Source organism: Uloborus diversus, chromosome 7, assembly GCF_026930045.1.
Source record: "Uloborus diversus isolate 005 chromosome 7, Udiv.v.3.1, whole genome shotgun sequence".
In the NCBI taxonomy this organism is placed as follows: Eukaryota; Metazoa; Arthropoda; class Arachnida; order Araneae; family Uloboridae; genus Uloborus; species Uloborus diversus.
This window is the reverse complement of record NC_072737.1, coordinates 63,322,888-63,336,400: the sequence shown is the minus strand read 5'-3', so window position 1 is coordinate 63,336,400 and position 13,513 is coordinate 63,322,888. Positions and strand designations below refer to the sequence as shown.

Here is a 13,513-nt window from a genome sequence, read left to right as displayed (position 1 = left end):
AAAGAACCCCAAATGAAACATATTGCTTATTTTAGGAAATTTCTGTAAGATTACTTATTTGTAACTTCCGCATTTGGCTGACAACCTAACCGAAATATCTGTCTTGCATCTCAAAACCCTCAATCTCGAAAACTGAGATGGGCCCCCCATGGGCTATTGCACCACTGTTTTTAGTTTTATTTATATGTAACCATATTTTGCTTTCTATATAGGGGAGGGTCGCCCAAAGCGGGTAGGTTTTTGTAGAACGCTCGAAAATTGTAGTTTTTGGATTTTTATTGTAATAGTTTCGGTATTATTTGTTAGCAGGGTTCTTGAACTTCAAAATAAAAAGTGATTTTTGTATTATTTCAAACCTAATATTTATTTATTATCAAACTTAACAAACACTTGAAAAACCCGCTTTGCCCTACCAGGGAACGCAAAGCGGGGCCGCTAAACAAATTGTGCTTTGGTACATTTGCCAATCAAATATGTTATAAATGATTAAAATAATTGACTAGCTACCTGCCATTATGAAACAATATGTAAAGAAGTTGTACTTATCCAATTTAAAGTCAGTACATTTGTTTATATATCATAAAGAAATAACTGATTAAATTAATGGACTAATTATTTGCCAACACAAAAAATAACTTTTTAAAGATATACTTATCCTCTTGAAATAGAAAATCTAAGTCAGCTCATGAGTCAAGAAATTATAAATAAATATATGATTAAATCCTATACCCGCTGTGCCCAAAAGCACATTTTTAATTTCAATAATTATAGCTTTAAATTAATAATTAAAAAAAGTACTGACTATCGTAGTTCATAGGTGGATGGTGTCAGAATAACGTAATATTATTGACAATCAAAAAAAATAAGCTAATCACATGTTTCAAAACTTCAATTGCTTTAGAAATGTAGCTTTTTTTATTTTAAGCCTGGTTGTGCCATTAAGCTTCACGGCTGCTTCGCTGAGACTGATTAAAACTCAGAGGCGTTCGGGTAAACACGACGCATTGCCACTTACACACCATACAGGGGCATACGAAGACCTAACCGCTTTGGGCAACCTTCCCGCTTTGGGCCACTCTCACCTAACTAAAACTTAAAACCAAATGTGGATAATCCATTAATAAAATAAAAGAAGACTATAATTATACTGCTTCAAGCACAAATATCAAATTACTCTATGTAATATCTGCTACTTACTATAAAAAACAAAACTAAATAACTCTGCAATTGTTTCGGTAATGAATGAAGAACTGAGTATTAACACATGTACCCATCTAAATATCATGAGATTACTTACTAATGATGTATCAAAAAAACATCATTTTTTTCACAAAATTAAAAAAACTAAACTACTGCTGATGATGCTTCCTACATCTAAATGTCATAACTGTACAAACCTAATTTTTTTTTCTCTCTTTTCTGTGATATTACAAATAGTTAAATTCTTATTCTATTTTATTAGTAGTGATATCATTATTCTTAAACCCCAACATTATACTATAAAGTAGGGGTTCTCAACCTAGGCAACGCGTCCCCTAGGAGGGCGTAGAAAATTTTCAATGGAGTCGTGAATTTATTGGAAAAATAACGTAAAAAAAGTACAAACTACAATTTGCTCAAATTTGAAATCACATGAGAGTATTTTCTGTCGCCTGTTTTGAAAGTTTTTTGTGAATTTTTTGTCCACATATCTTGTTAATCTATATTTGCAGCATTAACTCGCATAAAGCCAAAATATCGAGCAAACATAGACATTAAAAGTGATTTTAGTGCGCTTTTTCGCAAGTAACAACTGAATACTCAAAAAAGTTTCAAGAGGAAACAGTTGCTATTCTTTTTTTAAGTACTTTTATTATATTTGGCCTGATTGTCATGGAAAAATCTGAGGCTTGCTTTTGCTTATATCTCAGCAACTAGGCCACTTAGAGACTTCAGGATTTCACTAAATGATTTGCTTAATCTTAAGGTACAACTTAACGCTAAAAAAATCAATTCTAAAATCAAGTCATTATTTCGGTTAGGAAGGTTAATAGCAAATTTCATGTAATTCCCCCAATAAATGATTAAATATAAAATCCATTGTTACAAATTTTGTTGCCTTACAAAAGTAATATTAATAGCAATCATAATAAAAATTTTGAATCATGACTTCTCTGGAGCAAGCATGAAATTTATCCACTATCAATGCTTTCTTAGGATTTTTATCCTTATCTATACCGATATTTGAAAATGGGGCTAAGGCACAAATTACGATCTTTATCACGAGTAACTTGTATGTTGTGAAACATGAATTAGTTTCGCAGACCTTTAATATTTAAATGGATCTACTTAAATTAGCACAAAAACAAATCCTAGAGGGGAACAAGGATTAACTTTTAGTGCCAAATGCTTAAAGATTTAGACACGTATATAGCTTTTTTTTTTTTTCCTTTTAGTATGAAGCATTTATATGAAAAAAAGAGGTGAAATTTCGTGATGGTAACATTATTCTACTTATGTAATACATTTACCCTAAAAAGAATAAAATAACGGAACCTTATAAAAAAGACATACTAGGCACTTTTCATAATGCACTCAAAAGGACAAAAGAACTTTTCTGGGTCAGAAATGACAATATTTAAGTGTGTGTATTCCTGCAGTTTTCAATCATTCTACGAAAATGACACCACAAAGGTCGAAAAGTGTGGCTAAAGTCATTTCAAACCAAACTTTCCTAGAAAATATGCATAGTTGAAAACTCAGATTTATGATTGAAAGCTAGATAATGATAAAAAATTCTCTACATGACTTGAGCCGCAATTTTCTTCGTTTGTGGTGTCGTTTTCTTTGAATAATTGAAAACTACAGGAATACTTTAATTATCATTTCTGACTCAAAAAAGTTATTTTGTTCTTTTGAGTGCATTATGAAAAGTGCTTAGTTTTTTTTTTTTTTTTTTTTTTTTTTTTTTTTTTAACTCTGTTATTTTTTTTGATGTCGTGAAAGTGCCTCTGGTTTAACACGTAACTTTATGCCATTGGTTTGTTAATAAATAAACAAAACATGGCATTAAGTTTAAATTGCATTTACAGAAATATGGAACGATTTCATGAATATGAAATACGTTTATGAAAGTTAGATCATTAGTAGTTAAGCATAATACAGTAAACTGCGATTATTGGTGGTCGGATTATCCACGAATCTTTTTACAGGTTTTTTTTTTTTTTTTCCTTAACAGTTTTTTTTTTTTTTTCAAACTTAAGATTGTGCTATTGTTCGCTTGACGCTTTTATCCATATGTTTTACATTCAATGTTAGTAGATGCAAGGTAGCAACGTTTTTAGGGGTCTACAAACCTTTATTCTTCAACGATTGGTTTTTCTGGAAAAAAATATATTTTATTCATAATTTAATTTTGAACAATTTGATACCTTATTTATTACCATACCCAAAAAAATTTCAAGTTATCGTAAAATTGCGTAAATCTCCCCATAGAGATTAATGTTAACAGCAGCTGTTTAAGCCTCTTTCTCTCAGTTGCTGGTTTCTTCATTTTGCGAGCATGATATTTCAGAAAGTTTTTAATATATTTCCGTAAAACTTTTCATGCATGTTTGTCTGGTATATTTTTATGATCTGAACCTAAATTTTAACGAAGAATAAAAGTTAATATTAGAAAAAAAAAGATATTTTTGCCCAAAATTTTGGGAATTTTTGATATTTACTTATAAAATTTCAAAATAAATAAATAATTTAAAAAAAATAAATAAATTTAGGTTCAGGTCATATAAACCAGATAAACATGCATTAAAAGTTTTACGGAAATATATAAGAAACTTTTTGAAATATCATGCGCGCAGAACGAGAAAACCGAAGAAAACGGCATTTGAGAAAAAGACGCTTAAACAGCTGCTGTTAACATAAATCTTTATGGGGACAGTTTGCGCATTTTTACGATAACTTGAAAAGTTTTCGCATATGGTAATAAATAAGGTATCAAATTGTTCAGAATTAAATAATGAATAACATATATTTTTTCAGAATATCGAAAATTTTGAAGGTTAAAAGTCCTTAGACCCCTTTAGCTATAATTTGAATCAATGTGTCAGCATTATTCATATTTTTCAGCTTTTGTAGGCACTGGTATCGTTGTTTACCTATTATTCGGATTCTCCGCGGTTTTTGATTATCCGCGGTTACCGTGCCACCCTATTCCGCGGTTAATCAGGAATTTACTCTATGTGGTTGTCGTGTTCAGATCTGTAAAAACTGACTGTGTAGGATTTATGCTCACTATATTATCAGGGATGCTTACGATGGATGGTCCATGGTACAGACTATGTCATTGATTTTTGATTCGAGAGGGGGGGGGGGAGTAATTGGATATGGTTTTCAATCTCCCTTTGGAGGGACTACCCTTCTAAAGGAGGTCGCATTATGCTGGGGAGGGAGGGGGCATTGATGTTAAAATGCAGAGATAATTTTACAGAACGTTTACAGCTAGTAAAAGAATTTTCATGCATGTCATTTCACGTAGTAACAACTAAAATGCTAAGCGATTTTTATAAGATTTTATGAAGGACTTAAGTTTCTAATGTTGTGCGTCATTACCTAATTCCAGTATGCATACAAGGGGTTCAGCAAAAACAGACCACTTCATTTGAGCTGGAAAATAAACTTATCAAAAGCAGCGTACATAAAAAAAAAATCTAATCGTTTAAATTACACTAGTCAACACCAAAAATGCATCCGTCTCAAAAATAGCTCTCCGAAATATTTTGCCTTGCTAAACACGAAAATCAAAATAAAAAGTTGAGATATTAGTTTTCAAGATATAGGGCCAATTAGGATAGTGAGTTCTCACTAATGCTCTTTTTTCCTGGCAGACAGAAACACCCCCCAAAGGATTGACTGTCCTCTAAACTTTGACCCTAGTTTTGGATAGAAAATCTCACTACATGAAAAATGTACTACAAGAAATTTAAATTATGGGTAGAGAAATGCCCAAAATTAGCCAAATTTGGAGTTCTAGGTAGATCCTCCCATTTCTGCTTCACCCATGCTAATTCTGTTGGGAATAATTAAGAACTTCGTGAAATCTGTGAAAAAAGACAATTTTATGATATTTTAGAGGGAAATTTCCACGATATATTGAAGCTGAGGTTAAGGAGATAATTTTTAACGGCCCTTCAAGTACGCGCAATTGTGAAAATCAGTGTTTTTGAAAAAAAAAAAAAAAAAAAATACGAAGGAAAAATAAACACCCAAGCAGCCTGTTAGAGTATATTACAAGTATAGTTGGCTCTCTGTTTAACGACTTACAAGGGACCACAAAAATTCGTCTTTAAGTATAGAGCGTCCTTAAAGAGAATGCTTTTAACACTACAGTCGACCATCTGAGACTGAAAAGCCGTCGTTAAATAGAGCATGGCACAGTGGTTCAAAACGGCAAAAAAGCGGAAAAAATTCAATAACTTTGAATATTCTCAAAAAATGCTTTGGAAAATTGTTAAAATTGTTGCATGGTAATATTTATCTTCATGCTTGCTGATCATATTCACTGCGGAACGACGATTGTACGTCTTTCCAATCTACGTTTTCCCCACATTTTACGTTTTTTATCATCAGCTCCCAGTTTTTCTGTACACTAATAATATTAATTTAACCCGGATGAAAAGTTTGTTATTTATGAATTTCCCGCATTTTACGTTTTCCCTCCCCAGTTAAAAAAAATGAGAAAAAATGTTTTAAAATTAAGAAAAGTGTTTCCCTCTGTGCATTTTTAAACATAATCCACTCTGTTGAAAGTTAATCCATGGAAACAGAAACGCTTCTGCTCCATGCGTAGCGGACCTTATGGACTGAAGATGAACAAGAAGAGGAGGAAACACAACTTGTCTCTTCTTTTAATACTGCATTTAAGAGCTTAATAATAGTGAAAGACTATTTTCTTTATCATAAAGACCAGGAGAAAACTTTGCAAAGTGTTTTAATTCTGGAAGATGCTTTATTTACTTTGGATTCAATGATTCATTATTACTGATTATTTTCAACCTAAACGCCCGGATTCGTTACTTAATGACTTAGAATGATCTAAACTGGTGTGTACAAAAATGTTCTTTTCGTAAAATATCGCATGTTTACATTTTATAAGCGTCATCGTAGCAACCGTTATTACTATTTTTGTTTCCTTATCTGATTTTTGATTTTTATACATTTCTCGTATATTACGTTTTCCATTATTTTATGTTTTTGGATTTGAATTGACATTTTCCCACATTTTATGTATTTTATGTTTGATTCAGGCCTCTGAGAAACGTGAAATCGGGGTTTCTCTGTAGTTCAAATTCATTTCTGTTTTTAGAGAAAAATATAAATTAAATCAGTCGTATGCCACACGCAAGGTTTATTTATTGCAATTGATACATTCGAACAATATTTTCTGGCAATGTTGACAAACTGAGAACAGCTTTATACTAGAATGATTTCGAAAAAAAATCAGAAACTTCAAACGTTTAATGATTTTCTAATTTCATTGTTTTATGAACAGAACGGTTATTTAACTTTTATATAGAATTCTATATGAGTTTTAAAAATTTCTTTCTCATATGTATCTTCTTTAAAGCCAAACGGTTCCGAAAATTGTTGTTTTCAGGTTACTACTACATTGCATGTAGAATAATGCGCCGCATTAAGTCATAACAACGTAAATCTGTTTTTTTAAAAATCCTCCGTATTTATTGATGAATGTTTCAAAAGCCCCTACTTTCGGAAACAAACGTTCGTGAGTGAACAAACGTTTTTAGGCTCTCCTGCAAAGTAGTGAAACTGTGACATACGTTAGTCTGGAGCATGTCAAATTTGATGACCAATTTCTTTGATAAAAAAGCAATTTACCCCCGTCATACCGTTACGAATTATTTTCTAACTTACTAAATTGGTATTCGTAAATAGCGAATATCAAACAAAAACATCTGCCGCGACTGCAGTCGCAGGTGGTCGCAGCTAAAATGTTGTTTATTTACAGGAAGGATTAAACTATTGATATGTGTAAATTTTAGCCCACCGGAAGCCGCCGATAAAAGTATAATCCACAATACTTTACATTATATTTTTAAGAAAATAATGTTTTTTTATTTTAAATAATTTTCAATGTTGATGATTTTTTTAATTTTTAACTACGATGTAATGTGCATCCTATAAGTGTGAAAAACCAATCAGAAATGAATTTTATTAAAGGTTAGTCCTCCATATTGAACGAATGAATTAAAACTGAATCATAAGTTGTACGTCCGAAAAAAGTAAAAACATAATTGTTCAACAATCTCGGCTTTTTTTTTTTTTTTTTTGTAAAAACGATTTTTTTTTTTTCAAAAAACTCTTGTGGAGTAAGTTACTACAACACAAGGGCTAAGTAATTATGGCATGAAATATTTTTTATCTTAAAACTTAAAAATGGCTATTTTTTCCGCCCTTGAACCACTGTGCGTCGTTAAGCAGAGAGCCAACTGTATTTATAAGCAGCAGAGAAGGCGATAACTAAAACAGTTGGTCAAACATTCCCTGCGTAAGTTCTGCGACCATTGATGAATGATGCGTCTCTAAAACTTTATTCTGTTCATTTATTCCACGATATTTTGTTTAAACACTAAAGCTATGAGCAGTAAGCAAGAGAAAAGGTTTCACCAAGATATCGTTACAATGAAACGCAGATATTAGGATCATTGGGCTGAGTTAATGCTCATCAAATGCTGCTGAAGTATTACAAGGGATGGTCCTTCTTTGACGAACAAAAAGCAATCGAAAATGAAGCGTTTATAGCAATAAGCGAAAACTTATTTAATAAAACATGATCTATTTAATAATATTTATTGCACGGAGGTTTTTTTCCTTCTTAGCATTACCTTCAAATCAATGTGTGGTTGTAGTGCACCTATCTCCACAGGGCTTTTATGTATCTTGAAAACAAGAGCCAACAAAAAAAAAAATCCACTACCATATTCGTTTTTCTCGACCCAAAATTAGTACGAATTGACTATTTAAAACCAGGATACAGACAAAAAGTTCTTTTTTGTTGATTAGTGTTACAAAGTTTTACTCTCTACATATTATAAAATGAAGTCTCCAAAAAGCTTCTGTTTGTGTAAACGCGCAAAACTCGAGAAATACTCGGCCGATTTTGCTAAAATTTTCACAGTATCTTTATTTCAGCACCGGAAAGGTTTGCAGACCAGTTTGAAAGAAATTCGATGAGTAGTTCTCTTTATATTCCATTTTATGCCTAATTTTCATATAAATTCCGGAATTTTGGGGTGAAAAATGACTTGCATATATTAATATTGCATATCGTTGGAGAGGGTAGAATTATCCGCGTTCTACGCAATTTGTTTCATTGCTCTAACTGAATTACGGTGGGAGTTATTTGTGTTTGCAGCTCGAATTTTTTTAGGCTTAGGTGAAATTTTGGCACTAATTTCTTCATTAAATACATCAACAAAAAGTGAAGAATTTGTTCCACAGTTTTCTTTTTGACACCATTGGAAAAAGCGACAATTTTTACTCCAGATCTATCTTGACCTATGGTTGAAAAATTGAGCTTCTATCTCGAAAGGAAAAAAAAAGTTACAAGCTTTTTTAAACCAAGTTCAAAAAATCTCATGTCCATTCAAATTGTTGACCATTTTCTTTCGCATTTAATTCCTTAAACTTATTTTATTTTTTGTTTCATGGTTACGCTTTTTAAATCCATCTTTCTCGATTTAATTTTTTAAAAGTATTTTAATATCTGTCGTCATTGTTAGGAAGGAAAATTTTGTGTTTCTTTTTATTTATTTACTAGTGGTACCCGCACGGCTTTGCCAGTAGTAGAAAATTAAAAGGTCATTTGGTTCTCCTGTATATTTACAAATAATAGCTGATGAATTTCTCGCCAATTGTCTATGTTCATTTGCTCCCCCATTTTACGGTACCACGTTATAATAAAAGAACAAAATCGAATTTTCGAAGACTCGCTTTGAGGTGCACACCCCCATGCTACAAATTAACTTTGTACTTTTCATGAAAATCGGTCGAATGGTTTAGGCACTGTGCGCGTCACAGAGTTCCAGACATCCAGACAGAGAGACTTTGAGCTTTATTCTTAGCAAAGATTTAGGCCTGATTGTTGAATATATGTCATTTGACACAATTTTCATTTTCAAGGTGGACCGTGCAAAGTCGTGCAACGCAATTAGTCATAATTATAAATCATGATTAACGCTGAAGTGTGCGCTACGATCATTTGAAAATGAGCTTTTAAAAATGTTGTTAGACTTTACATTTGCAGTAATTTCTAAACTCTAAAAAGAAAAAAAAACTAGTTGTTAAAAATTGAAAATGAGTCCAATTAAAAAGGTTCCTTTAGAATTTTTATTGAGTCGCAAATGCTTATATGAAATCTTACTAGATGGCGCCACTAAAGATTCATTAGAATTTCGCAGACGGAGTTTTTCAAGTTTTTATCAGGGCTGTGGAGTCGGAGTCGGAGTCGAAGAGTCGGAGTCGGACTGATTTTGGAATAAAGGAGTCGGAGTCGGAGTCGTTGGAAAACATGCCGACTCCGACTCCGGGCTTCTTTTTTTCTTTTCTTTTCACTGACTCTCCTTGCATTTTATAAAAATTGATTACCAATTGGTTCGATTACATGTATAAAAAGATACTAATGAGAAAATAACTGCCATTATGGCAATCAGCTAGTTTGAATGCTTACCGAACTTTCTGTAGCCGTCCCCTATAGCAACTGTCAGCAAACGGTTTTGTTGAATAACATTTTCAAGTAATCACTTTCAAATAAAAATATAAATATAGTGTTTTGTTCTATCTCAGTTTAAAATAGTAAAAGAAACGTAACAAATTAGTAAGTCGACGCCTGTAGCTAAGGTTGAAAACGTTTAAGTGTGATCGACAAATTCAAAGACGTTCTGGCTCGAAAGCACGAATCCAAAAGATTCGATGAAATAATCTAATGTTTTTTTTCTTTATTAAGACTATTTCTGTAAGCTTGGTTCTCACTAAAAAGTATGTAACAAAATAAGCGTAAAAAATTTCTTGATTACAACACTCAAGAATTGCAGTTAATCTTAAAATCTTCATATTTAGGTTAATTCTAAAGCAGCCAATAAAATTTAAATTAAAAATTTAGCGAAGAAGAAATATAGGTATAGTAAAAGCTTTTCGTACAAATTTGTATACCGCCGCGTTTTGTGTAAAATTAGCTCCTGACGCATATGTGCCCTATTTTCGTTGAAATTTTATTGATGAAATATAATTTAAAATATATTCGTGAAAATTTTCAGAATTAAAGTATTTATATTTTTTATAAACTCTGAAATTAACTTTGGGTGTCATCTACTAGATGGATGTCAATAGGGACAAACCACTCCCTCTCAAGAACTTGGATTTAGAAAAAAAGTTTTTTTTCTCTCAAGTTACAGCTTTCAAAAATTGAAAGCACACGATTTGTTCAATATATATTTGTTAAACATTAAAGGGGGGCAAATTACAGATAATCATTTTCAAAATTTTTAAAAGGGATTTTTAAGTCATCTCACTTTTTAACTCGTAACTATTGGAAAGTTTGATTTTTAAATTGAATTTCTAACGTTGTATGACGTCTTGGGTTTACAATAAAAAACAAAATGCTAAGTTTTCATAAAAAGGAATTAATATTTCAATCTCTGTTAAGAGGTTTTCCCCCTTCCCTTGAATGGAGAGAGGGAGTTTAAAAAATACAATTAAAAAAATTAAAAAAAATCCGGAGTCGGAGTCGGAGTTGGAGTCGGAGTCGGGCGTTTCAAAATCCAGGAGTCGGAGTCGGGGTCGGAGTCGGCCATTTTCCTTCCGACTCCGCAGCCCTGGTTTTTATAACGTATTTTTAGTGCACTTGAAAATTTTTACTTAAAATTTAATTCAAAGCAAAGTTTATTTTTTAGGATGCTGCTAAATCGAAATTCCAGCGCAGCCTTTAGAGATAGAGCCAACTTTTAATATCTGTATCAAATGATAGAAAAAAAATTATTTTTTATTTAGTTAAAAATTGTCATAATATGTGATCAATGTAAAATATTTCATGCAGCTATCTCATCTGTTTTATTGATTCTGAATTCAATTTAGCTTTTCATAAAATTAAAGATGCGCATAAATGTTCTTCTTTTTTTACATTGTTATATTGAGCTCTTGTTGCGTTTTTGTCCCTTAGATGGCGCTAGCGAAATCGAAAGTTTAAAGTTTTCAGAAGTTATTCTCGATATTCATCAAGCGTTTCATCTTCGAATTCATTTTATTTTCGTTTGCTCTTTTATGCGTAGTTCTGTCAATAATGGGGTCGTTTCCAAAATTTTAAAAGTATTTTTTTTTCTGAAAGTGTATGCCTAAAAGCATAGGATCTGACCATTTTTTAAATAATTTATTTAAGTTTAATATTTAAAAAAAATTACTTAAATCAGTGCGCTTCATTGTTTACACTTCTGTCGTGTGACATCACAAAAGATGAAATGCCATTCAATGTTGCCATTCACAGAACAAAATATTTAATTCGCATCTTTACTCAAGTGCATAGGCAACGATATGGTTGATAGCAAGCGTCGAGCGCAATTTTAATTCGCTGCTTGATTATCATAACGTGGAAACGTAGTAGAAAGATTCACCAAAACGCATCATTTGTGATGTCATCAAGACCACGGATTGTTTGAAAAATCTAACATTTTAAAAAATTAATTTAAAAAAAACTGTTGGGAAAATGAAAGTATTTTCTGGGTCCATGTTACTTTTTTTGCTCATTCTATCCATTTCAATGACTAAAAGTAGTACTTTTGACTGAAAGAAACCACCCCATTCTTTTTGTTGATAACATTTACATACAAACACGTCATGAGAGAGAGCGAGGGTTGTTTGTAGACTAGAATCGAAGCTATTCCATCAGCAAAAAAACGATGAGAAATAAATAACTCCCGACGAGTGACTAGTTTTATGTGAGTGAAATTTACTTTTCTAGAAAAGCAGTACTGGAACGAGCTTTGAGGGATGAGGGCTACGTACCAAAGGTTGGATCTAACGCCACTAACGAAAAGTAGAGATAGTATCCCCCCCCCCTCTTTTATCCGTGCACCATTTCATAGAAACTCAATAAAATTAATCTTGTTTGAGAAAATTTCGTAAAAGGAAGTGTAAAATATTACCCCCCCCCCCCCCCGATAGTTATGCTTGGAAATGGGGTGCTTTTTCTGTAAAATTTGGAAGTTGTTGCTTTGAAAACGCAGTTTTAGACCACCTAAGGCAAATTTGTTGGAGCAGCTTTCTCCCCAGTTAAAAATTGCAATAGTAAAAAAAAAAATGTCAAAACATTTCTTTTCATTTCCATAGTAAAAATGCCATCCCCTTCCGAAAAAAGAGGGAGCATTTAGGGCGAAAAACCGTCCTTTATTCCTTCCAGATATACCCTGTATAAAAGCATTTAACTGATCTAAGAAATGCGCCATGCATGCAAAGTTCTTCTTTTGTTTATAAGCATTTGTGTTTCTTCTTCCCTTTCAGATCTATTTTTACTAATTTGAGTGTTTTGCTCAAAAAGCAAATAGTATATTTTTAAAATATTATCTTGGAAAATTGTGACTTCTGTGATGCTTCACCCAGGGCCTGATTAACGCACGGTCCGGCGGGTCCACGGACCTGGGCACCACAAATTTAGGGGCACTAAAATAGCCTAAATTAACTTACTTACTTAGTTTTTTTCTGTTCCCGTGAACGTGCCTCTTCAGCGTTAAAAAGAATCAAAAATCGTTTGAGAAACTGCATTTCTCAGGATAATTTACAGGCGTTTTCCTTATTACCATTGAAAATTCTGTGATATCAAAATTAGATTTCGATGATGTGATCGACACATTTGCCTCTGTTAAAGACAGAAAGAAACCTTTTTAAAGCTTAATGTCCAAATTAGTTAGATTTTTTTTTTGCTATTTTTGCAGTTTTAAATTGTTTTTTTAACTCATTTTCACCTCAAGGTAAGCCAATTTTAACTATGTGATTATCAAGTGTTTGGTATTCAAATCCCAGGTTTCTGTAGTAATGTGTAGGATTCTAGTATATTAGATTTCTAGTATAAAACATTGACTTTAAAACTGGGATGATTTTCTCATGGGGGGGGGGAGCACCATCTTCTTTTCAGGACCTGGGCACAAGTTTGTCTTGATCGGGCCCTGGCTTCACCCCTGGAGAGAACCACTCCTATCAACCCATTGCACGCCGCTGAGAAAGTTCGTGAAATTGAGACCGTTCGTGACAATGAAATTAATAAGGTAACTAAAAGTGTGACATCACACATTTAAATACTTACACATTTTTCGCATAGTTCTTACATGGGAACTACTTACTTTTTTACGTTTTAGTACTTTCATTTTCAGTGAAATAGTAGTTTACTGATAGATCACTTTATTTTTGTTATTATTTTGCTTTTTTTTTTGTTTTTCAAAATTGTCGTGAAACTTTTAGTTTTATTTCC

At 32.3% G+C, this 13,513-nt stretch overlaps 1 protein-coding gene across 1 annotated transcript in view; it reads left to right on the top strand.

Moving 5' to 3' along the window:
• The window catches only part of LOC129226709 (cGMP-specific 3',5'-cyclic phosphodiesterase-like), a 398,030-nt gene that overhangs the window by 275,587 nt on the left and 108,930 nt on the right, over positions 1–13,513 (top strand). The gene's annotated exons all lie outside the window — the stretch shown is intronic.